The sequence below is a fragment of the Phyllobates terribilis genome, unplaced genomic scaffold, assembly GCF_046119375.1.
Source record: "Phyllobates terribilis strain yellow unplaced genomic scaffold, ASM4611937v1 Scaffold_12__6_contigs__length_324123572, whole genome shotgun sequence".
In the NCBI taxonomy this organism is placed as follows: domain Eukaryota; kingdom Metazoa; phylum Chordata; class Amphibia; order Anura; family Dendrobatidae; genus Phyllobates; species Phyllobates terribilis.
Window position 1 is genome coordinate 77,233,848 of NW_027362772.1, and position 26,941 is coordinate 77,260,788.

The window sequence follows — 26,941 nt, forward strand, 5'->3', positions numbered from 1 at the left end:
TTAAAATAGAGATATTTGCGGCTGAACAGTGAGCGACACACTCAAACTGCTTTTTTTTTAGATACCAAAGGCCCAAAACTGGATAGTACAGCGATTTGACCTGTGGAACTGCGAAACCACACTGGGATGTCGGGCCTACACAAGACTATTTTCAACAGATATATTTTTGTGTCACAACAGTCAGGAGACACTACTGTTTTTCTTTACGGAAAAAACTACCAAAAGCTGAATAATAGAGATTTTTTACCGTGGGATGGCAAAACCACAGTTATTGTTTACTGGGGTATACCACACTTTTTTAAATAGAGATATTTGTGGCTGAACAGTGAGCGACACACTCAAACTGCTTTTTTTTTAGATACCAAAGGCCCAAAACTGGATAGTACAGCGATTTGACCTGTGGAACTGCGAAACCACACTGGGATGTCGGGCCTACACAAGACTATTTTCAACAGATATATTTTTGTGTCACAACAGTCAGGAGACACTACTGTTTTTCTTTACGGAAAAAACTACCAAAAGCTGAATAATAGAGATTTTTTACCGTAGGATGGCAAAACCACAGTTATTGTTTACTGGGGTATACCACACTTTTTTAAATAGAGATATTTGCAGCTGAACGGTGACCGACACACTCAAACTGCTTTTTTTTTAGATACCAAAGGCCCAAAACTGGATAGTACAGCGTTTTGACCCGTGGAACTGCGAAACCACACTGGGATGTCGGGCCTACACAAGACTATTTTCAACAGATATATTTTTGTGTCACAACAGTCAGGAGAAACTACTGTTTTTCTTTACGGAAAAAACTACCAAAAGCTGAATAATAGAGATTTTTTACCGTGGGATGGCAAAACCACATTTATTGTTTACTGGGGTATACCACACTTTTTTAAATAGAGATATTTGCAGTTGAACAGTGAGCGCCACACTCAAACTGCTTTTTTTTTAGATACCAAAGGCCCAAAACTGGATAGTACAGCGATTTGACCCGTGGAACTGCGAAACCACACTGGGATGTCGGGCCTACACAAGACTATTTTCAACAGATATATTTTTGTGTCACAACAGTCGGGAGACACTACTGTTTTTCTTTACGGAAAAAACTACCAAAAGCTGAATAATAAAGATTTTTTACCGTGGGATGGCAAAACCACCGTTATTGTTTACTGGGGTAAACCACACTTTTTTAAATAGAGATATTTGCGACTGAACTGTGAGCGACACACTCAAACTGCCTTTTTTTTAGATACCAAAGGCCCAAAACTGGATAGTACAGCGATTTGACCCTTGGAACTGCGAAACCACACTGGGATGTCGGGCCTACACAAGACTATTTTCAACAGATATATTTTTGTGTCACAACAGTCAGGAGACACTACTGTTTTTCTTTATGGAAAAAACTACCCAAAGCTGAATAATAGAGATTTTTTACCGTGGGATGGCAAAGCCACAGTTATTTTTTACTGGGGTATACCACACTTTTTAAAATAGAGATATTTGCGGCTGAACAGTGAGCGACACACTCAAACTGCTTTTTTTTTAGATACCAAAGGCGCAAAACTGGATAGTACAGTGATTTGACCCGTGGAACTGCGAAACCACACTGGAATGTCGGACCTACACAAGACTATTTTCAAAAGATATATTTTTGTGTCACAACAGTCAGGAGACACTACTGTTATTCTTTACGGAAAAAACTACCAAAAGCTGAATAATATAGATTTTTTACCGTGGGATGGCAAAACCACAGTTATTGTTTACTGGGGTACACCACACTTTTTTAAATAGAGATATTTGCGGCTGAACAGTGAGCGACACACTCAAACTGCTTTTTTTTTAGATACCAAAGGCCCAAAACTGGATAGTACAGCGATTTGACCCGTGGAACTGCGACACCACACTGGGATGTCGGGCCTACACAAGACAATTTTCAACAGATATATTTTTGTGTCACAACAGTCAGGAGACACTACTGTTTTTCTTTACGGAAAAAACTACCAAAAGCTGAATAATAGAGATTTTTTACCGTGGGATGGCAAAACCACAGTTATTGTTTACTGGGGTATACCACACTTTTTTCAATAGAGATATTTGCGGCTGAACAGTGAGCGACACACTCAAACTGCTTTTTTTTTAGATACCAAAGGCCCAAAACTGGATAGTACAGCGATTTGACCCATGGAACTGCGAATCCACACTGGGATGTCGGGCCTACACAAGACTATTTTCAACAGATATATTTTTGTGTCACAACAGTCAGGAGACACTACTGTTTTTCTTTACGGAAAAAACTACCAAAAGCTGAATAATAGAGATTTTATACCGGGGGATGGCAAAGCCACAGTTATTGTTTACTGGGGTATACCACACTTTTTTAAATAGTGATATTTGTGGCTGAACAGTGAGCGACACACTCAAACTGCTTTTTTTTTTAGATACCATAGACCCAAAACTGGATAGTACTGCGATTTGACCCGTGGAACTGCGAAACCACACTGGGATGTCGGGCCTACACAACACTATTTTCAACAGATATATTTTTGTGTCACAACAGTCAGGAGACACTACTGTTTTTCTTTACGGAAAAAACTACCAAAAGCTGAATAATAGAGATTTTTTACCGTGGGATGGCAAAACCACAGTTATTGTTTACTGGGGTATACCACACTTTTTTAAATAGTGATATTTGCGGCTGAACAGTGAGAGACACACTCAAACTGCTTTTTTTTTAGATACCAAAGGCCCAAAACTGGATAGTACAGCGATTTGACCCGTGGAACTGCGAAACCACACTGGGATGTCGGGCCTATACAAACTATTTTCAACAGATATATTTTTGTGTCACAACAGTCAGGAGACACTACTGTTTTTCTTTACGGAAAAAACGACCAAAAGCTGAATAATAGAGATTTTTTACCGTGGGATAGCAAAACCACACTTATTGTTTACTGGGGTATACCACACTTTTTTAAATAGAGATATTTGCGGCTGAGCAGTGAGCGACACACTCAAACTGCATGTTTTTTTGGATACCAATGGCCCAAAACTGGATAGTACAGCGATTTGACCCGTGGAACTGCGAAACCACACTGGGATGTCGGGCCTACACAAGACTATTTTCAACAGATATATTTTTGTGTCACAACAGTCAGGAGACACTACTGTTTTTCTTTATGGAAAAAACTACCAAAAGCTGAATAATAGAGATTTTTTACCGTGGGATGGCAAAACCACACTTATTGTTTACTGGGGTATACCACACTTTTTTAAATAGAGATATTTGCGGCTGAACAGTGAGCGACACACTCAAACTGCATTTTTTTTAGATTCCAAATGCCCAAAACTGGATAGTGCAGCGATTTGACCCGTGGAACTGCGAAACCACACTGGGATGTCGGGCCTACACAAGACTATTTTCAACAGATATATTTTTGTGTCACAACAGTCAGGAGACACTACTGTTTTTCTTTACGGAAAAAACTTCCAAAAGCTGAATAATAGAGATTTTTTACCGTGGGATGGCAAAACCACAGTTATTGTTTACTGGGGCATACCACACTTTTTAAATAGAGATATTTGCGGCTGAACAGTGAGCGACACACTCAAACTGCTTTTTTTTTAGATTGCAAAGGCCCAAAACTGGATAGTGCAGCGATTTGACCCGTGGAACTGTGAAACCACACTGGGATGTCGGGCCTACACAACACTATTTTCAACAGATTTATTTTTGTGTCACAACAGTCAGGAGACACTACTGTTTCTCTTTACGGAAAAAACTACCAAAAGCTGAATAATAGAGATTTTTTACCGTGGGATGGCAAAACCACAGTTATTGTTTACTGGGGTATACCACACTTTTTTAAATAGAGATATTTGCGGCTGAACAGTGAGCGACACACTCAAACTGCATTTTTTTTAGATTCCAAAGGCCCAAAACTGGATAGTGCAGCGATTTGACCCGTGGAACTGCGAAACCACACTGGGATGTCGGGCCAACACAAGACTATTTTCAACAGATATATTTTTGTGTCACAACAGTCAGGAGACACTACTGTTTCTCTTTACGGAAAAAACTACCAAAAGCTGAATAATAGAGATTTTTTACCGTGGGATGGCAAAACCACACTTATTGTTTACTGGGGTATACCACACTTTTTTAAATAGAGATATTTGCGGCTGGACAGTGAGCGACACACTCAAACTGCTTTTTTTTTTTATTCCAAAGGCCCAAAACTGGATAGTGCAGCGATTTCACCCGTGGAACTGCGAAACCACACTGGGATGTCGGGCCTACACAAGACTATTTTCAACAGATATATTTTTGTGTCACAACAGTCAGGAGACACCACTGTTTTTCTTTACGAAAAAAACTACCAAAAGCTGAATAATAGAGATTTTTTACCGTGGGATGGCAAAACCACAGTTATTGTTTACTGGGGAATACCACACTTTTTAAAATAGAGATATTTGCGGCTGAACAGTGAGCGACACACTCAAACTGCTTTTTTTTTAGATACCAAAGGCCCAAAACTGGATAGTACAGCGATTTGACCTGTGGAACTGCGAAACCACACTGGGATGTCGGGCCTACACAAGACTATTTTCAACAGATATATTTTTGTGTCACAACAGTCAGGAGACACTACTGTTTTTCTTTACGGAAAAAACTACCAAAAGCTGAATAATAGAGATTTTTTACCGTGGGATGGCAAAACCACAGTTATTGTTTACTGGGGCATACCACACTTTTTAAATAGAGATATTTGCGGCTGAACAGTGAGCGACACACTCAAACTGCTTTTTTTTTAGATTGCAAAGGCCCAAAACTGGATAGTGCAGCGATTTGACCCGTGGAACTGTGAAACCACACTGGGATGTCGGGCCTACACAACACTATTTTCAACAGATTTATTTTTGTGTCACAACAGTCAGGAGACACTACTGTTTCTCTTTACGGAAAAAACTACCAAAAGCTGAATAATAGAGATTTTTTACCGTGGGATGGCAAAACCACAGTTATTGTTTACTGGGGTATACCACACTTTTTTAAATAGAGATATTTGCGGCTGAACAGTGAGCGACACACTCAAACTGCATTTTTTTTAGATTCCAAAGGCCCAAAACTGGATAGTGCAGCGATTTGACCCGTGGAACTGCGAAACCACACTGGGATGTCGGGCCAACACAAGACTATTTTCAACAGATATATTTTTGTGTCACAACAGTCAGGAGACACTACTGTTTCTCTTTACGGAAAAAACTACCAAAAGCTGAATAATAGAGATTTTTTACCGTGGGATGGCAAAACCACACTTATTGTTTACTGGGGTATACCACACTTTTTTAAATAGAGATATTTGCGGCTGGACAGTGAGCGACACACTCAAACTGCTTTTTTTTTTTATTCCAAAGGCCCAAAACTGGATAGTGCAGCGATTTCACCCGTGGAACTGCGAAACCACACTGGGATGTCGGGCCTACACAAGACTATTTTCAACAGATATATTTTTGTGCCACAACAGTCAGGAGACACTACTGTTTTTCTTTACGAAAAAAACTACCAAAAGCTGAATAATAGAGATTTTTTACCGTGGGATGGCAAAACCACAGTTATTGTTTACTGGGGAATACCACACTTTTTAAAATAGAGATATTTGCGGCTGAACAGTGAGCGACACACTCAAACTGCTTTTTTTTTAGATACCAAAGGCCCAAAACTGGATAGTACAGCGATTTGACCTGTGGAACTGCGAAACCACACTGGGATGTCGGGCCTACACAAGACTATTTTCAACAGATATATTTTTGTGTCACAACAGTCAGGAGACACTACTGTTTTTCTTTACGGAAAAAACTACCAAAAGCTGAATAATAGAGATTTTTTACCGTGGGATGGCAAAACCACAGTTATTGTTTACTGGGGTATACCACACTTTTTTAAATAGAGATATTTGTGGCTGAACAGTGAGCGACACACTCAAACTGCTTTTTTTTTAGATACCAAAGGCCCAAAACTGGATAGTACAGCGATTTGACCTGTGGAACTGCGAAACCACACTGGGATGTCGGGCCTACACAAGACTATTTTCAACAGATATATTTTTGTGTCACAACAGTCAGGAGACACTACTGTTTTTCTTTACGGAAAAAACTACCAAAAGCTGAATAATAGAGATTTTTTACCGTAGGATGGCAAAACCACAGTTATTGTTTACTGGGGTATACCACACTTTTTTAAATAGAGATATTTGCAGCTGAACGGTGACCGACACACTCAAACTGCTTTTTTTTTAGATACCAAAGGCCCAAAACTGGATAGTACAGCGTTTTGACCCGTGGAACTGCGAAACCACACTGGGATGTCGGGCCTACACAAGACTATTTTCAACAGATATATTTTTGTGTCACAACAGTCAGGAGAAACTACTGTTTTTCTTTACGGAAAAAACTACCAAAAGCTGAATAATAGAGATTTTTTACCGTGGGATGGCAAAACCACATTTATTGTTTACTGGGGTATACCACACTTTTTTAAATAGAGATATTTGCAGTTGAACAGTGAGCGCCACACTCAAACTGCTTTTTTTTTAGATACCAAAGGCCCAAAACTGGATAGTACAGCGATTTGACCCGTGGAACTGCGAAACCACACTGGGATGTCGGGCCTACACAAGACTATTTTCAACAGATATATTTTTGTGTCACAACAGTCGGGAGACACTACTGTTTTTCTTTACGGAAAAAACTACCAAAAGCTGAATAATAAAGATTTTTTACCGTGGGATGGCAAAACCACCGTTATTGTTTACTGGGGTAAACCACACTTTTTTAAATAGAGATATTTGCGACTGAACTGTGAGCGACACACTCAAACTGCCTTTTTTTTAGATACCAAAGGCCCAAAACTGGATAGTACAGCGATTTGACCCTTGGAACTGCGAAACCACACTGGGATGTCGGGCCTACACAAGACTATTTTCAACAGATATATTTTTGTGTCACAACAGTCAGGAGACACTACTGTTTTTCTTTATGGAAAAAACTACCCAAAGCTGAATAATAGAGATTTTTTACCGTGGGATGGCAAAGCCACAGTTATTTTTTACTGGGGTATACCACACTTTTTAAAATAGAGATATTTGCGGCTGAACAGTGAGCGACACACTCAAACTGCTTTTTTTTTAGATACCAAAGGCGCAAAACTGGATAGTACAGTGATTTGACCCGTGGAACTGCGAAACCACACTGGAATGTCGGACCTACACAAGACTATTTTCAAAAGATATATTTTTGTGTCACAACAGTCAGGAGACACTACTGTTATTCTTTACGGAAAAAACTACCAAAAGCTGAATAATATAGATTTTTTACCGTGGGATGGCAAAACCACAGTTATTGTTTACTGGGGTACACCACACTTTTTTAAATAGAGATATTTGCGGCTGAACAGTGAGCGACACACTCAAACTGCTTTTTTTTTAGATACCAAAGGCCCAAAACTGGATAGTACAGCGATTTGACCCGTGGAACTGCGACACCACACTGGGATGTCGGGCCTACACAAGACAATTTTCAACAGATATATTTTTGTGTCACAACAGTCAGGAGACACTACTGTTTTTCTTTACGGAAAAAACTACCAAAAGCTGAATAATAGAGATTTTTTACCGTGGGATGGCAAAACCACAGTTATTGTTTACTGGGGTATACCACACTTTTTTCAATAGAGATATTTGCGGCTGAACAGTGAGCGACACACTCAAACTGCTTTTTTTTTAGATACCAAAGGCCCAAAACTGGATAGTACAGCGATTTGACCCATGGAACTGCGAATCCACACTGGGATGTCGGGCCTACACAAGACTATTTTCAACAGATATATTTTTGTGTCACAACAGTCAGGAGACACTACTGTTTTTCTTTACGGAAAAAACTACCAAAAGCTGAATAATAGAGATTTTATACCGGGGGATGGCAAAGCCACAGTTATTGTTTACTGGGGTATACCACACTTTTTTAAATAGTGATATTTGTGGCTGAACAGTGAGCGACACACTCAAACTGCTTTTTTTTTTAGATACCATAGACCCAAAACTGGATAGTACTGCGATTTGACCCGTGGAACTGCGAAACCACACTGGGATGTCGGGCCTACACAACACTATTTTCAACAGATATATTTTTGTGTCACAACAGTCAGGAGACACTACTGTTTTTCTTTACGGAAAAAACTACCAAAAGCTGAATAATAGAGATTTTTTACCGTGGGATGGCAAAACCACAGTTATTGTTTACTGGGGTATACCACACTTTTTTAAATAGTGATATTTGCGGCTGAACAGTGAGAGACACACTCAAACTGCTTTTTTTTTAGATACCAAAGGCCCAAAACTGGATAGTACAGCGATTTGACCCGTGGAACTGCGAAACCACACTGGGATGTCGGGCCTATACAAACTATTTTCAACAGATATATTTTTGTGTCACAACAGTCAGGAGACACTACTGTTTTTCTTTACGGAAAAAACGACCAAAAGCTGAATAATAGAGATTTTTTACCGTGGGATAGCAAAACCACACTTATTGTTTACTGGGGTATACCACACTTTTTTAAATAGAGATATTTGCGGCTGAGCAGTGAGCGACACACTCAAACTGCATGTTTTTTTGGATACCAATGGCCCAAAACTGGATAGTACAGCGATTTGACCCGTGGAACTGCGAAACCACACTGGGATGTCGGGCCTACACAAGACTATTTTCAACAGATATATTTTTGTGTCACAACAGTCAGGAGACACTACTGTTTTTCTTTATGGAAAAAACTACCAAAAGCTGAATAATAGAGATTTTTTACCGTGGGATGGCAAAACCACACTTATTGTTTACTGGGGTATACCACACTTTTTTAAATAGAGATATTTGCGGCTGAACAGTGAGCGACACACTCAAACTGCATTTTTTTTAGATTCCAAATGCCCAAAACTGGATAGTGCAGCGATTTGACCCGTGGAACTGCGAAACCACACTGGGATGTCGGGCCTACACAAGACTATTTTCAACAGATATATTTTTGTGTCACAACAGTCAGGAGACACTACTGTTTTTCTTTACGGAAAAAACTACCAAAAGCTGAATAATAGAGATTTTTTACCGTGGGATGGCAAAACCACAGTTATTGTTTACTGGGGCATACCACACTTTTTAAATAGAGATATTTGCGGCTGAACAGTGAGCGACACACTCAAACTGCTTTTTTTTTAGATTGCAAAGGCCCAAAACTGGATAGTGCAGCGATTTGACCCGTGGAACTGTGAAACCACACTGGGATGTCGGGCCTACACAACACTATTTTCAACAGATTTATTTTTGTGTCACAACAGTCAGGAGACACTACTGTTTCTCTTTACGGAAAAAACTACCAAAAGCTGAATAATAGAGATTTTTTACCGTGGGATGGCAAAACCACAGTTATTGTTTACTGGGGTATACCACACTTTTTTAAATAGAGATATTTGCGGCTGAACAGTGAGCGACACACTCAAACTGCATTTTTTTTAGATTCCAAAGGCCCAAAACTGGATAGTGCAGCGATTTGACCCGTGGAACTGCGAAACCACACTGGGATGTCGGGCCAACACAAGACTATTTTCAACAGATATATTTTTGTGTCACAACAGTCAGGAGACACTACTGTTTCTCTTTACGGAAAAAACTACCAAAAGCTGAATAATAGAGATTTTTTACCGTGGGATGGCAAAACCACACTTATTGTTTACTGGGGTATACCACACTTTTTTAAATAGAGATATTTGCGGCTGGACAGTGAGCGACACACTCAAACTGCTTTTTTTTTTTATTCCAAAGGCCCAAAACTGGATAGTGCAGCGATTTCACCCGTGGAACTGCGAAACCACACTGGGATGTCGGGCCTACACAAGACTATTTTCAACAGATATATTTTTGTGTCACAACAGTCAGGAGACACCACTGTTTTTCTTTACGAAAAAAACTACCAAAAGCTGAATAATAGAGATTTTTTACCGTGGGATGGCAAAACCACAGTTATTGTTTACTGGGGAATACCACACTTTTTAAAATAGAGATATTTGCGGCTGAACAGTGAGCGACACACTCAAACTGCTTTTTTTTTAGATACCAAAGGCCCAAAACTGGATAGTACAGCGATTTGACCTGTGGAACTGCGAAACCACACTGGGATGTCGGGCCTACACAAGACTATTTTCAACAGATATATTTTTGTGTCACAACAGTCAGGAGACACTACTGTTTTTCTTTATGGAAAAAACTACCCAAAGCTGAATAATAGAGATTTTTTACCGTGGGATGGCAAAGCCACAGTTATTTTTTACTGGGGTATACCACACTTTTTAAAATAGAGATATTTGCGGCTGAACAGTGAGCGACACACTCAAACTGCTTTTTTTTTAGATACCAAAGGCGCAAAACTGGATAGTACAGTGATTTGACCCGTGGAACTGCGAAACCACACTGGAATGTCGGACCTACACAAGACTATTTTCAAAAGATATATTTTTGTGTCACAACAGTCAGGAGACACTACTGTTATTCTTTACGGAAAAAACTACCAAAAGCTGAATAATATAGATTTTTTACCGTGGGATGGCAAAACCACAGTTATTGTTTACTGGGGTACACCACACTTTTTTAAATAGAGATATTTGCGGCTGAACAGTGAGCGACACACTCAAACTGCTTTTTTTTTAGATACCAAAGGCCCAAAACTGGATAGTACAGCGATTTGACCCGTGGAACTGCGACACCACACTGGGATGTCGGGCCTACACAAGACAATTTTCAACAGATATATTTTTGTGTCACAACAGTCAGGAGACACTACTGTTTTTCTTTACGGAAAAAACTACCAAAAGCTGAATAATAGAGATTTTTTACCGTGGGATGGCAAAACCACAGTTATTGTTTACTGGGGTATACCACACTTTTTTCAATAGAGATATTTGCGGCTGAACAGTGAGCGACACACTCAAACTGCTTTTTTTTTAGATACCAAAGGCCCAAAACTGGATAGTACAGCGATTTGACCCATGGAACTGCGAATCCACACTGGGATGTCGGGCCTACACAAGACTATTTTCAACAGATATATTTTTGTGTCACAACAGTCAGGAGACACTACTGTTTTTCTTTACGGAAAAAACTACCAAAAGCTGAATAATAGAGATTTTATACCGGGGGATGGCAAAGCCACAGTTATTGTTTACTGGGGTATACCACACTTTTTTAAATAGTGATATTTGTGGCTGAACAGTGAGCGACACACTCAAACTGCTTTTTTTTTTAGATACCATAGACCCAAAACTGGATAGTACTGCGATTTGACCCGTGGAACTGCGAAACCACACTGGGATGTCGGGCCTACACAACACTATTTTCAACAGATATATTTTTGTGTCACAACAGTCAGGAGACACTACTGTTTTTCTTTACGGAAAAAACTACCAAAAGCTGAATAATAGAGATTTTTTACCGTGGGATGGCAAAACCACAGTTATTGTTTACTGGGGTATACCACACTTTTTTAAATAGTGATATTTGCGGCTGAACAGTGAGAGACACACTCAAACTGCTTTTTTTTTAGATACCAAAGGCCCAAAACTGGATAGTACAGCGATTTGACCCGTGGAACTGCGAAACCACACTGGGATGTCGGGCCTATACAAACTATTTTCAACAGATATATTTTTGTGTCACAACAGTCAGGAGACACTACTGTTTTTCTTTACGGAAAAAACGACCAAAAGCTGAATAATAGAGATTTTTTACCGTGGGATAGCAAAACCACACTTATTGTTTACTGGGGTATACCACACTTTTTTAAATAGAGATATTTGCGGCTGAGCAGTGAGCGACACACTCAAACTGCATGTTTTTTTGGATACCAATGGCCCAAAACTGGATAGTACAGCGATTTGACCCGTGGAACTGCGAAACCACACTGGGATGTCGGGCCTACACAAGACTATTTTCAACAGATATATTTTTGTGTCACAACAGTCAGGAGACACTACTGTTTTTCTTTATGGAAAAAACTACCAAAAGCTGAATAATAGAGATTTTTTACCGTGGGATGGCAAAACCACACTTATTGTTTACTGGGGTATACCACACTTTTTTAAATAGAGATATTTGCGGCTGAACAGTGAGCGACACACTCAAACTGCATTTTTTTTAGATTCCAAATGCCCAAAACTGGATAGTGCAGCGATTTCACCCGTGGAACTGCGAAACCACACTGGGATGTCGGGCCTACACAAGACTATTTTCAACAGATATATTTTTGTGTCACAACAGTCAGGAGACACTACTGTTTTTCTTTACGGAAAAAACTACCAAAAGCTGAATAATAGAGATTTTTTACCGTGGGATGGCAAAACCACAGTTATTGTTTACTGGGGCATACCACACTTTTTAAATAGAGATATTTGCGGCTGAACAGTGAGCGACACACTCAAACTGCTTTTTTTTTAGATTGCAAAGGCCCAAAACTGGATAGTGCAGCGATTTGACCCGTGGAACTGTGAAACCACACTGGGATGTCGGGCCTACACAACACTATTTTCAACAGATTTATTTTTGTGTCACAACAGTCAGGAGACACTACTGTTTCTCTTTACGGAAAAAACTACCAAAAGCTGAATAATAGAGATTTTTTACCGTGGGATGGCAAAACCACAGTTATTGTTTACTGGGGTATACCACACTTTTTTAAATAGAGATATTTGCGGCTGAACAGTGAGCGACACACTCAAACTGCATTTTTTTTAGATTCCAAAGGCCCAAAACTGGATAGTGCAGCGATTTGACCCGTGGAACTGCGAAACCACACTGGGATGTCGGGCCAACACAAGACTATTTTCAACAGATATATTTTTGTGTCACAACAGTCAGGAGACACTACTGTTTCTCTTTACGGAAAAAACTACCAAAAGCTGAATAATAGAGATTTTTTACCGTGGGATGGCAAAACCACACTTATTGTTTACTGGGGTATACCACACTTTTTTAAATAGAGATATTTGCGGCTGGACAGTGAGCGACACACTCAAACTGCTTTTTTTTTTTATTCCAAAGGCCCAAAACTGGATAGTGCAGCGATTTCACCCGTGGAACTGCGAAACCACACTGGGATGTCGGGCCTACACAAGACTATTTTCAACAGATATATTTTTGTGTCACAACAGTCAGGAGACACCACTGTTTTTCTTTACGAAAAAAACTACCAAAAGCTGAATAATAGAGATTTTTTACCGTGGGATGGCAAAACCACAGTTATTGTTTACTGGGGAATACCACACTTTTTAAAATAGAGATATTTGCGGCTGAACAGTGAGCGACACACTCAAACTGCTTTTTTTTTAGATACCAAAGGCCCAAAACTGGATAGTACAGCGATTTGACCTGTGGAACTGCGAAACCACACTGGGATGTCGGGCCTACACAAGACTATTTTCAACAGATATATTTTTGTGTCACAACAGTCAGGAGACACTACTGTTTTTCTTTACGGAAAAAAAACTACCAAAAGCTGAATAATAGAGATTTTTTACCGTGGGATGGCAAAACCACAGTTATTGTTTACTGGGGTATACCACACTTTTTTAAATAGAGATATTTGTGGCTGAACAGTGAGCGACACACTCAAACTGCTTTTTTTTTAGATACCAAAGGCCCAAAACTGGATAGTACAGCGATTTGACCTGTGGAACTGCGAAACCACACTGGGATGTTGGGCCTACACAAGACTATTTTCAACAGATATATTTTTGTGTCACAACAGTCAGGAGACACTACTGTTTTTCTTTACGGAAAAAACTACCAAAAGCTGAATAATAGAGATTTTTTACCGTGGGATGGCAAAACCACAGTTATTGTTTACTGGGGTATACCACACTTTTTTAAATAGAGATATTTGTGGCTGAACAGTGAGCGACACACTCAAACTGCTTTTTTTTTAGATTCCAAAGGCCCAAAACTGGATAGTGCAGCGATTTGACCCGTGGAACTGCGAAACCACACTGGGATGTCGGGCCTACACAAGACTATTTTCAACAGATATATTTTTGTGTCACAACAGTCAGGAGATACTACTGTTTTTCTTTACGGAAAAAACTACCAAAAGCTGAATAATAGAGATTTTTTACCGTGGGATGGCAAAACCACAGTTATTGTTTACTGGGGCATACCACACTTTTTTAAATAGAGATATTTGCGGCTGAACAGTGAGCGACACACTCAAACTGCTTTTTTTTTAGATTGCAAAGGCCCAAAACTGGATAGTGCAGCGATTTGACCCGTGGAACTGTGAAACCACACTGGGATGTCAGGCCTACACAACACTATTTTCAAGAGATTTATTTTTGTGTCACAACAGTCAGGAGACACTACTGTTTCTCTTTACGGAAAAAACTACCAAAAGCTGAATAATAGAGATTTTTTACCGTGGGATGGCAAAACCACAGTTATTGTTTACTGGGGTATACCACACTTTTTTAAATAGAGATATTTGCGGCTGAACAGTGAGCGACACACTCAAACTGCATTTTTTTTAGATTCCAAAGGCCCAAAACTGGATAGTGCAGCGATTTGACCCGTGGAACTGCGAAACCACACTGGGATGTCGGGCCTACACAAGACTATTTTCAACAGATATATTTTTGTGTCACAACAGTCAGGAGACACTACTGTTTCTCTTTACGGAAAAAACTACCAAAAGCTGAATAATAGAGATTTTTTACCGTGGGATGGCAAAACCACACTTATTGTTTACTGGGGTATACCACACTTTTTTAAATAGAGATATTTGCGGCTGGACAGTGAGCGACACACTCAAACTGCTTTTTTTTTTTATTCCAAAGGCCCAAAACTGGATAGTGCAGCGATTTCACCCGTGGAACTGCGAAACCACACTGGGATGTCGGGCCTACACAAGACTATTTTCAACAGATATATTTTTGTGTCACAACAGTCAGGAGACACTACTGTTTTTCTTTACGAAAAAACTACCAAAAGCTGAATAATAGAGATTTTTTACCGTGGGATGGCAAAACCACAGTTATTGTTTACTGGGGTATACCACACTTTTTTAAATAGAGATATTTGCGGCTGAACAGTGAGCGACACACTCAAACTGCTTTTTTTTTAGATACCAAAGGCCCAAAACTGGATAGTACAGCGATTTGACCCGTGGAACTGCGAAACCACACTGGAATGTCGGGCCTACACAAAACTTTTTTCAACAGATATATTTTTGTGTCACAACAGTCAGGAGACACTACTGTTTCTCTTTACGGAAAAAACTACCAAAAGCTGAATAATAGAGATTTTTTACCGTGGGATGGCAAAACCACAGTTATTGTTTACTGGGGTATACCACACTTTTTTAAATAGAGATATTTGCGGCTGAACAGTGAGCGACACACTCAAACTGCTTTTTTTTTAGATACCAAAGGCCCAAAACTGGATAGTACAGCGATTTGACCCGTGGAACTGCGAAACCACACTGGAATGTCGGGCCTACACAAAACTTTTTTCAACAGATATATTTTTGTGTCACAACAGTCAGGAGACACTACTGTTTTTCTTTACGGAAAAAACTACCAAAAGCTGAATAATAGAGATTTTTTACCATGGGATGGCAAAACCACAGTTATTGTTTACTGGGGTATACCACACTTTTTTAAATAGAGATATTTGCGGCTGAACAGTGAGCGACACACTCAAACTGCATTTTTTTTAGATTCCAAATGCCCAAAACTGGATAGTGCAGCGATTTGACCCGTGGAACTGCGAAACCACACTGGGATGTCGGGCCTACACAAGACTATTTTCAACAGATATATTTTTGTGTCACAACAGTCAGGAGACACTACTGTTTTTCTTTACGGAAAAAACTACCAAAAGCTGAATAATAGAGATTTTTTACCGTGGGATGGCAAAACCACAGTTATTGTTTACTGGGGCATACCACACTTTTTAAATAGAGATATTTGCGGCTGAACAGTGAGCGACACACTCAAACTGCTTTTTTTTTAGATTGCAAAGGCCCAAAACTGGATAGTGCAGCGATTTGACCCGTGGAACTGTGAAACCACACTGGGATGTCGGGCCTACACAACACTATTTTCAACAGATTTATTTTTGTGTCACAACAGTCAGGAGACACTACTGTTTCTCTTTACGGAAAAAACTACCAAAAGCTGAATAATAGAGATTTTTTACCGTGGGATGGCAAAACCACAGTTATTGTTTACTGGGGTATACCACACTTTTTTAAATAGAGATATTTGCGGCTGAACAGTGAGCGACACACTCAAACTGCATTTTTTTTAGATTCCAAAGGCCCAAAACTGGATAGTGCAGCGATTTGACCCGTGGAACTGCGAAACCACACTGGGATGTCGGGCCAACACAAGACTATTTTCAACAGATATATTTTTGTGTCACAACAGTCAGGAGACACTACTGTTTCTCTTTACGGAAAAAACTACCAAAAGCTGAATAATAGAGATTTTTTACCGTGGGATGGCAAAACCACACTTATTGTTTACTGGGGTATACCACACTTTTTTAAATAGAGATATTTGCGGCTGGACAGTGAGCGACACACTCAAACTGCTTTTTTTTTTTATTCCAAAGGCCCAAAACTGGATAGTGCAGCGATTTCACCCGTGGAACTGCGAAACCACACTGGGATGTCGGGCCTACACAAGACTATTTTCAACAGATATATTTTTGTGTCACAACAGTCAGGAGACACCACTGTTTTTCTTTACGAAAAAAACTACCAAAAGCTGAATAATAGAGATTTTTTACCGTGGGATGGCAAAACCACAGTTATTGTTTACTGGGGAATACCACACTTTTTAAAATAGAGATATTTGCGGCTGAACAGTGAGCGACACACTCAAACTGCTTTTTTTTTAGATACCAAAGGCCCAAAACTGGATAGTACAGCGATTTGACCTGTGGAACTGCGAAACCACACTGGGATGTTGGGCCTACACAAGACTATTTTCAACAGATATATTTTTGTGTCACAACAGTCAGGAGACACTACTGTTTTTCTTTACGGAAAAAACTACCAAAAGCTGAATAATAGAGATTTTTTACCGTGGGATGGCAAAACCACAGTTATTGTTTACTGGGGTATACCACACTTTTTTAAATAGAGATATTTGTGGCTGAACAGTGAGCGACACACTCAAACTGCTTTTTTTTTAGATACCAAAGGCCCAAAACTGGATAGTACAGCGATTTGACCTGTGGAACTGCGAAACCACACTGGGATGTCGGGCCTACACAAGACTATTTTCAACAGATATATTTTTGTGTCACAACAGTCAGGAGACACTACTGTTTTTCTTTACGGAAAAAACTACCAAAAGCTGAATAATAGAGATTTTTTACCGTGGGATGGCAAAACCACAGTTATTGTTTACTGGGGTATACCACACTTTTTTAAATAGAGATATTTGTGGCTGAACAGTGAGCGACACACTCAAACTGCTTTTTTTTTAGATTCCAAAGGCCCAAAACTGGATAGTGCAGCGATTTGACCCGTGGAACTGCGAAACCACACTGGGATGTCGGGCCTACACAAGACTATTTTCAACAGATATATTTTTGTGTCACAACAGTCAGGAGATACTACTGTTTTTCTTTACGGAAAAAACTACCAAAAGCTGAATAATAGAGATTTTTTACCGTGGGATGGCAAAACCACAGTTATTGTTTACTGGGGCATACCACACTTTTTTAAATAGAGATATTTGCGGCTGAACAGTGAGCGACACACTCAAACTGCTTTTTTTTTAGATTGCAAAGGCCCAAAACTGGATAGTGCAGCGATTTGACCCGTGGAACTGTGAAACCACACTGGGATGTCAGGCCTACACAACACTATTTTCAAGAGATTTATTTTTGTGTCACAACAGTCAGGAGACACTACTGTTTCTCTTTACGGAAAAAACTACCAAAAGCTGAATAATAGAGATTTTTTACCGTGGGATGGCAAAACCACAGTTATTGTTTACTGGGGTATACCACACTTTTTTAAATAGAGATATTTGCGGCTGAACAGTGAGCGACACACTCAAACTGCATTTTTTTTAGATTCCAAAGGCCCAAAACTGGATAGTGCAGCGATTTGACCCGTGGAACTGCGAAACCACACTGGGATGTCGGGCCTACACAAGACTATTTTCAACAGATATATTTTTGTGTCACAACAGTCAGGAGACACTACTGTTTCTCTTTACGGAAAAAACTACCAAAAGCTGAATAATAGAGATTTTTTACCGTGGGATGGCAAAACCACACTTATTGTTTACTGGGGTATACCACACTTTTTTAAATAGAGATATTTGCGGCTGGACAGTGAGCGACACACTCAAACTGCTTTTTTTTTTTATTCCAAAGGCCCAAAACTGGATAGTGCAGCGATTTCACCCGTGGAACTGCGAAACCACACTGGGATGTCGGGCCTACACAAGACTATTTTCAACAGATATATTTTTGTGTCACAACAGTCAGGAGACACTACTGTTTTTCTTTACGAAAAAACTACCAAAAGCTGAATAATAGAGATTTTTTACCGTGGGATGGCAAAACCACAGTTATTGTTTACTGGGGTATACCACACTTTTTTAAATAGAGATATTTGCGGCTGAACAGTGAGCGACACACTCAAACTGCTTTTTTTTAGATACCAAAGGCCCAAAACTGGATAGTACAGCGATTTGACCCGTGGAACTGCGAAACCACACTGGAATGTCGGGCCTACACAAAACTTTTTTCAACAGATATATTTTTGTGTCACAACAGTCAGGAGACACTACTGTTTCTCTTTACGGAAAAAACTACCAAAAGCTGAATAATAGAGATTTTTTACCGTGGGATGGCAAAACCACAGTTATTGTTTACTGGGGTATACCACACTTTTTTAAATAGAGATATTTGCGGCTGAACAGTGAGCGACACACTCAAACTGCTTTTTTTTTAGATACCAAAGGCCCAAAACTGGATAGTACAGCGATTTGACCCGTGGAACTGCGAAACCACACTGGAATGTCGGGCCTACACAAAACTTTTTTCAACAGATATATTTTTGTGTCACAACAGTCAGGAGACACTACTGATTTTCTTTACGGAAAAAACTACCAAAAGCTGAATAATAGAGATTTTTTACCATGGGATGGCAAAACCACAGTTATTGTTTACTGGGGTATACCACACTTTTTTAAATAGAGATATTTGCAGCTGAACGGTGAGCGACACACTCAAACTGCTTTTTTTTTAGATACCAAAGGCCCAAAACTGGATAGTACAGCGTTTTGACCCGTGGAACTGCGAAACCACACTGGGATGTCGGGCCTACACAAGACTATTTTCAACAGATATATTTTTGTGTCACAACAGTCAGGAGAAACTACTGTTTTTCTTTACGGAAAAAACTACCAAAAGCTGAATAATAGAGATTTTTTACCGTGGGATGGCAAAACCACATTTATTGTTTACTGGGGTATACCACACTTTTTTAAATATAGATATTTGCAGTTGAACAGTGAGCGCCACACTCAAACTGCTTTTTTTTTAGATTCCAAAGGCCCAAAACTGGATAGTGCAGCGATTTGACCCGTGGAACTGCGAAACCACACTGGGATGTCGGGCCTACACAAGACTATTTTCAACAGATATATTTTTGTGTCACAACAGTCAGGAGATACTACTGTTTTTCTTTACGGAAAAAACTACCAAAAGCTGAATAATAGAGATTTTTTACCGTGGGATGGCAAAACCACAGTTATTGTTTACTGGGGCATACCACACTTTTTTAAATAGAGATATTTGCGGCTGAACAGTGAGCGACACACTCAAACTGCTTTTTTTTTAGATTGCAAAGGCCCAAAACTGGATAGTGCAGCGATTTGACCCGTGGAACTGTGAAACCACACTGGGATGTCAGGCCTACACAACACTATTTTCAAGAGATTTATTTTTGTGTCACAACAGTCAGGAGACACTACTGTTTCTCTTTACGGAAAAAACTACCAAAAGCTGAATAATAGAGATTTTTTACCGTGGGATGGCAAAACCACAGTTATTGTTTACTGGGGTATACCACACTTTTTTAAATAGAGATATTTGCGGCTGAACAGTGAGCGACACACTCAAACTGCATTTTTTTTAGATTCCAAAGGCCCAAAACTGGATAGTGCAGCGATTTGACCCGTGGAACTGCGAAACCACACTGGGATGTCGGGCCTACACAAGACTATTTTCAACAGATATATTTTTGTGTCACAACAGTCAGGAGACACTACTGTTTCTCTTTACGGAAAAAACTACCAAAAGCTGAATAATAGAGATTTTTTACCGTGGGATGGCAAAACCACACTTATTGTTTACTGGGGTATACCACACTTTTTTAAATAGAGATATTTGCGGCTGGACAGTGAGCGACACACTCAAACTGCTTTTTTTTTTTATTCCAAAGGCCCAAAACTGGATAGTGCAGCGATTTCACCCGTGGAACTGCGAAACCACACTGGGATGTCGGGCCTACACAAGACTATTTTCAACAGATATATTTTTGTGTCACAACAGTCAGGAGACACTACTGTTTTTCTTTACGAAAAAACTACCAAAAGCTGAATAATAGAGATTTTTTACCGTGGGATGGCAAAACCACAGTTATTGTTTACTGGGGTATACCACACTTTTTTAAATAGAGATATTTGCGGCTGAACAGTGAGCGACACACTCAAACTGCTTTTTTTTTAGATACCAAAGGCCCAAAACTGGATAGTACAGCGATTTTACCCGTGGAACTGCGAAACCACACTGGAATGTCGGGCCTACACAAAACTTTTTTCAACAGATATATTTTTGTGTCACAACAGTCAGGAGACACTACTGTTTCTCTTTACGGAAAAAACTACCAAAAGCTGAATAATAGAGATTTTTTACCGTGGGATGGCAAAACCACAGTTATTGTTTACTGGGGTATACCACACTTTTTTAAATAGAGATATTTGCGGCTGAACAGTGAGCGACACACTCAAACTGCTTTTTTTTTAGATACCAAAGGCCCAAAACTGGATAGTACAGCGATTTGACCCGTGGAACTGCGAAACCACACTGGAATGTCGGGCCTACACAAAACTTTTTTCAACAGATATATTTTTATGTCACAACAGTCAGGAGACACTACTGTTTTTCTTTACGGAAAAAACTACCAAAAGCTGAATAATAGAGATTTTTTACCATGGGATGGCAAAACCACAGTTATTGTTTACTGGGGTATACCACACTTTTTTAAATAGAGATATTTGCAGCTGAACGGTGAGCGACACACTCAAACTGCTTTTTTTTTAGATACCAAAGGCCCAAAACTGGATAGTACAGCGTTTTGACCCGTGGAACTGCGAAACCACACTGGGATGTCGGGCCTACACAAGACTATTTTCAACAGATATATTTTTGTGTCACAACAGTCAGGAGAAACTACTGTTTTTCTTTATGGAAAAAACTACCAAAAGCTGAATAATAGAGATTTTTTACCGTGGGATGGCAAAACCACATTTATTGTTTACTGGGGTATACCACACTTTTTTAAATATAGATATTTGCAGTTGAACAGTGAGCGCCACACTCAAACTGCTTTTTTTTTAGATACCAAAGGCCCAAAACTGGATAGTACAGCGATTTGACCCGTGGAACTGCGAAACCACACTGGGATGTCGGGCCTACACAAGACTATTTTCAACAGATATATTTTTGTGTCACAACAGTCGGGAGACACTACTGTTTTTCTTTACGGAAAAAACTACCAAAAGCTGAATAATAAAGATTTTTTACCGTGGGATGGCAAAACCACCGTTATTGTTTACTGGGGTAAACCACACTTTTTTAAATAGAGATATTTGCGACTGAACTGTGAGCGACACACTCAAACTGCCTTTTTTTTAGATACCAAAGGCCCAAAACTGGATAGTACAGCGAATTGACCCTTGGAACTGCGAAACCACACTGGGATGTCGGGCCTACACAAGACTATTTTCAACAGATATATTTTTGTGTCACAACAGTCAGGAGACACTACTGTTTTTCTTTACGGAAAAAACTACCCAAAGCTGAATAATAGAGATTTTTTACCGTGGGATGGCAAAGCCACAGTTATTTTTTACTGGGGTATACCACACTTTTTAAAATAGAGATATTTGCGGCTGAACAGTGAGCGACACACTCAAACTGCTTTTTTTTTAGATACCAAAGGCGCAAAACTGGATAGTACAGTGATTTGACCCGTGGAACTGCGAAACCACACTGGAATGTCGGACCTACACAAGACTATTTTCAAAAGATATATTTTTGTGTCACAACAGTCAGGAGACACTACTGTTATTCTTTACGGAAAAAACTACCAAAAGCTGAATAATATAGATTTTTTACCGTGGGATGGCAAAACCACAGTTATTGTTTACTGGGGTACACCACACTTTTTTAAATAGAGATATTTGCGGCTGAACAGTGAGCGACACACTCAAACTGCTTTTTTTTTAGATACCAAAGGCCCAAAACTGGATAGTACAGCGATTTGACCCGTGGAACTGCGACACCACACTGGGATGTCGGGCCTACACAAGACTATTTTCAACAGATATATTTTTGTGTCACAACAGTCAGGAGACACTACTGTTTTTCTTTACGGAAAAAACTACCAAAAGCTGAATAATAGAGATTTTTTACCGTGGGATGGCAAAACCACAGTTATTGTTTACTGGGGTATACCACACTTTTTTCAATAGAGATATTTGCGGCTGAACAGTGAGCGACACACTCAAACTGCTTTTTTTTTAGATACCAAAGGCCCAAAACTGGATAGTACAGCGATTTGACCCATGGAACTGCGAAACCACACTGGGATGTCGGGCCTACACAAGACTATTTTCAACAGATATATTTTTGTGTCACAACAGTCAGGAGACACTACTGTTTTTCTTTACGGAAAAAACTACCAAAAGCTGAATAATAGAGATTTTATACCGGGGGATGGCAAAGCCACAGTTATTGTTTACTGGGGTATACCACACTTTTTTAAATAGTGATATTTGTGGCTGAACAGTGAGCGACACACTCAAACTGCTTTTTTTTTTAGATACCATAGATCCAAAACTGGATAGTACTGCGATTTGACCCGTGGAACTGCGAAACCACACTGGGATGTCGGGCCTACACAACACTATTTTCAACAGATATATTTTTGTGTCACAACAGTCAGGAGACACTACTGTTTTTCTTTACGGAAAAAACTACCAAAAGCTGAATAATAGAGATTTTTTACCGTGGGATGGCAAAACCACAGTTATTGTTTACTGGGGTATACCACACTTTTTTAAATAGTGATATTTGCGGCTGAACAGTGAGAGACACACTCAAACTGCTTTTTTTTTAGATACCAAAGGCCCAAAACTGGATAGTGCAGCGATTTGACCCGTGGAACTGCGAAACCACACTGGGATGTCGGGCCAACACAAGACTATTTTCAACAGATATATTTTTGTGTCACAACAGTCAGGAGACACTACTGTTTCTCTTTACGGAAAAAACTACCAAAAGCTGAATAATAGAGATTTTTTACCGTGGGATGGCAAAACCACACTTATTGTTTACTGGGGTATACCACACTTTTTTAAATAGAGATATTTGCGGCTGGACAGTGAGCGACACACTCAAACTGCTTTTTTTTTTATTCCAAAGGCCCAAAACTGGATAGTGCAGCGATTTCACCCGTGGAACTGCGAAACCACACTGGGATGTCGGGCCTACTCAAGACTATTTTCAACAGATATATTTTTGTGTCACAACAGTCAGGAGACACTACTGTTTTTCTTTACGGAAAAAACTACCAAAAGCTGAATAATAGAGATTTTTTACCGTGGGATGGCAAAACCACAGTTATTGTTTACTGGGTATACCACACATTTTTAAATAGTGATATTTGCGGCTGAACAGTGAGCGACACACTCAAACTGCTTTTTTTTTAAATACCAAAGGCCCAAAACTGGATAGTACAGCGTTTTGACCCGTGAAACTGCGAAACCACACTGGTATGTCGGGCCTACACAAGACTATTTTCAACAGATATATTTTTGTGTCACAACAGTCAGGAGACACTACTGTTTTTCTTTACGGAAAAAACTACCAAAAGCTGAATAATAGAGATTTTTTACCATGGGATGGCAAAACCACAGTTATTGTTTACTGGGGTATACCACACTTTTTTAAATAGAGATATTTGCAGCTGAACGGTGAGCGACACACTCAAACTGCTTTTTTTTAGATACCAAAGGCCCAAAACTGGATAGTACAGCGTTTTGACCCGTGGAACTGCGAAACCACACTGGGATGTCGGGCCTACACAAGACTATTTTCAACAGATATATTTTTGTGTCACAACAGTCAGGAGAAACTACTGTTTTTCTTTATGGAAAAAACTACCAAAAGCTGAATAATAGAGATTTTTTACCGTGGGATGGCAAAACCACATTTATTGTTTACTGGGGTATACCACACTTTTTTAAATATAGATATTTGCAGTTGAACAGTGAGCGCCACACTCAAACTGCTTTTTTTTTAGATACCAAAGGCCCAAAACTGGATAGTACAGCGATTTGACCCGTGGAACTGCGAAACCACACTGGGATGTCGGGCCTACACAAGACTATTTTCAACAGATATATTTTTGTGTCACAACAGTCGGGAGACACTACTGTTTTTCTTTACGGAAAAAACTACCAAAAGCTGAATAATAAAGATTTTTTACCGTGGGATGGCAAAACCACCGTTATTGTTTACTGGGGTAAACCACACTTTTTTAAATAGAGATATTTGCGACTGAACTGTGAGCGACACACTCAAACTGCCTTTTTTTTAGATACCAAAGGCCCAAAACTGGATAGTACAGCGATTTGACCCTTGGAACTGCGAAACCACACTGGGATGTCGGGCCTACACAAGACTATTTTCAACAGATATATTTTTGTGTCACAACAGTCAGGAGACACTACTGTTTTTCTTTACGGAAAAAACTACCCAAAGCTGAATAATAGAGATTTTTTACCGTGGGATGGCAAAGCCACAGTTATTTTTTACTGGGGTATACCACACTTTTTAAAATAGAGATATTTGCGGCTGAACAGTGAGCGACACACTCAAACTGCTTTTTTTTTAGATACCAAAGGCGCAAAACTGGATAGTACAGTGATTTGACCCGTGGAACTGCGAAACCACACTGGAATGTCGGACCTACACTAGACTATTTTCAAAAGATATATTTTTGTGTCACAACAGTCAGGAGACACTACTGTTATTCTTTACGGAAAAAACTACCAAAAGCTGAATAATATAGATTTTTTACCGTGGGATGGCAAAACCACAGTTATTGTTTACTGGGGTACACCACACTTTTTTAAATAGAGATATTTGCGGCTGAACAGTGAGCGACACACTCAAACTGCTTTTTTTTTAGATACCAAAGGCCCAAAACTGGATAGTACAGCGATTTGACCCGTGGAACTGCGACACCACACTGGGATGTCGGGCCTACACAAGACTATTTTCAACAGATATATTTTTGTGTCACAACAGTCAGGAGACACTCCTGTTTTTCTTTACGGAAAAAACTACCAAAAGCTGAATAATAGAGATTTTATACCGGGGGATGGCAAAGCCACAGTTATTGTTTACTGGGGTATACCACACTTTTTTAAATAGTGATATTTGTGGCTGAACAGTGAGCGACACACTCAAACTGCTTTTTTTTTTAGATACCATAGACCCAAAACTGGATAGTACAGAGATTTGACCCGTGGAACTGCGAAACCACACTGGGATGTCGGGCCTATACAAACTATTTTCAACAGATATATTTTTGTGTCACAACAGTCAGGAGACACTAATGTTTTTCTTTACGGAAAAAACGACCAAAAGCTGAATAATAGAGATTTTTTACCGTGGGATAGCAAAACCACACTTATTGTTTACTGGGGTATACCACACTTTTTTAAATAGAGATATTTGCGGCTGAGCAGTGAGCGACACACTCAAACTGCATGTTTTTTTAGATACCAAAGGCCCAAAACTGGATAGTACAGCGATTTGACCCGTGGAACTGCGAAACCACACTGGGATGTCGGGCCTACACAAGACTATTTTCAACAGATATATTTTTGTGTCACAACAGTCAGGAGACACTACTGTTTTTCTTTATGGAAAAAACTACCAAAAGCTGAATAATAGAGATTTTTTACCGTGGGATGGCAAAACCACACTTATTGTTTACTGGGGTATACCACACTTTTTTAAATAGAGATATTTGCGGCTGAACAGTGAGCGACACACTCAAACTGCTTTTTTTCTAGATTCCAAAGGCCCAAAACTGGATAGTGCAGCGATTTGACCCGTGGAACTGCGAAACCACACTGGGATGTCGGGCCTACACAAGACTATTTTCAACAGGTATATTTTTGTGTCACAACAGTCAGGAGACACTACTGTTTTTCTTTACGGAAAAAACTACCAAAAGCTGAATAATAGAGATTTTTTACCGTGGGATGGCAAAACCACAGTTATTGTTTACTGGGGCATACCACACTTTTTTAAATAGAGATATTTGCGGCTGAACAGTGAGCGACACACTCAAACTGCTTTTTTTTTAGATTGCAAAGGCCCAAAACTGGATAGTGCAGCGATTTGACCCGTGGAACTGTGAAACCACACTGGGATGTCGGGCCTACACAACACTATTTTCAACAGATATATTTTTGTGTCACAACAGTCAGGAGACACTACTGTTTCTCTTTACGGAAAAAAC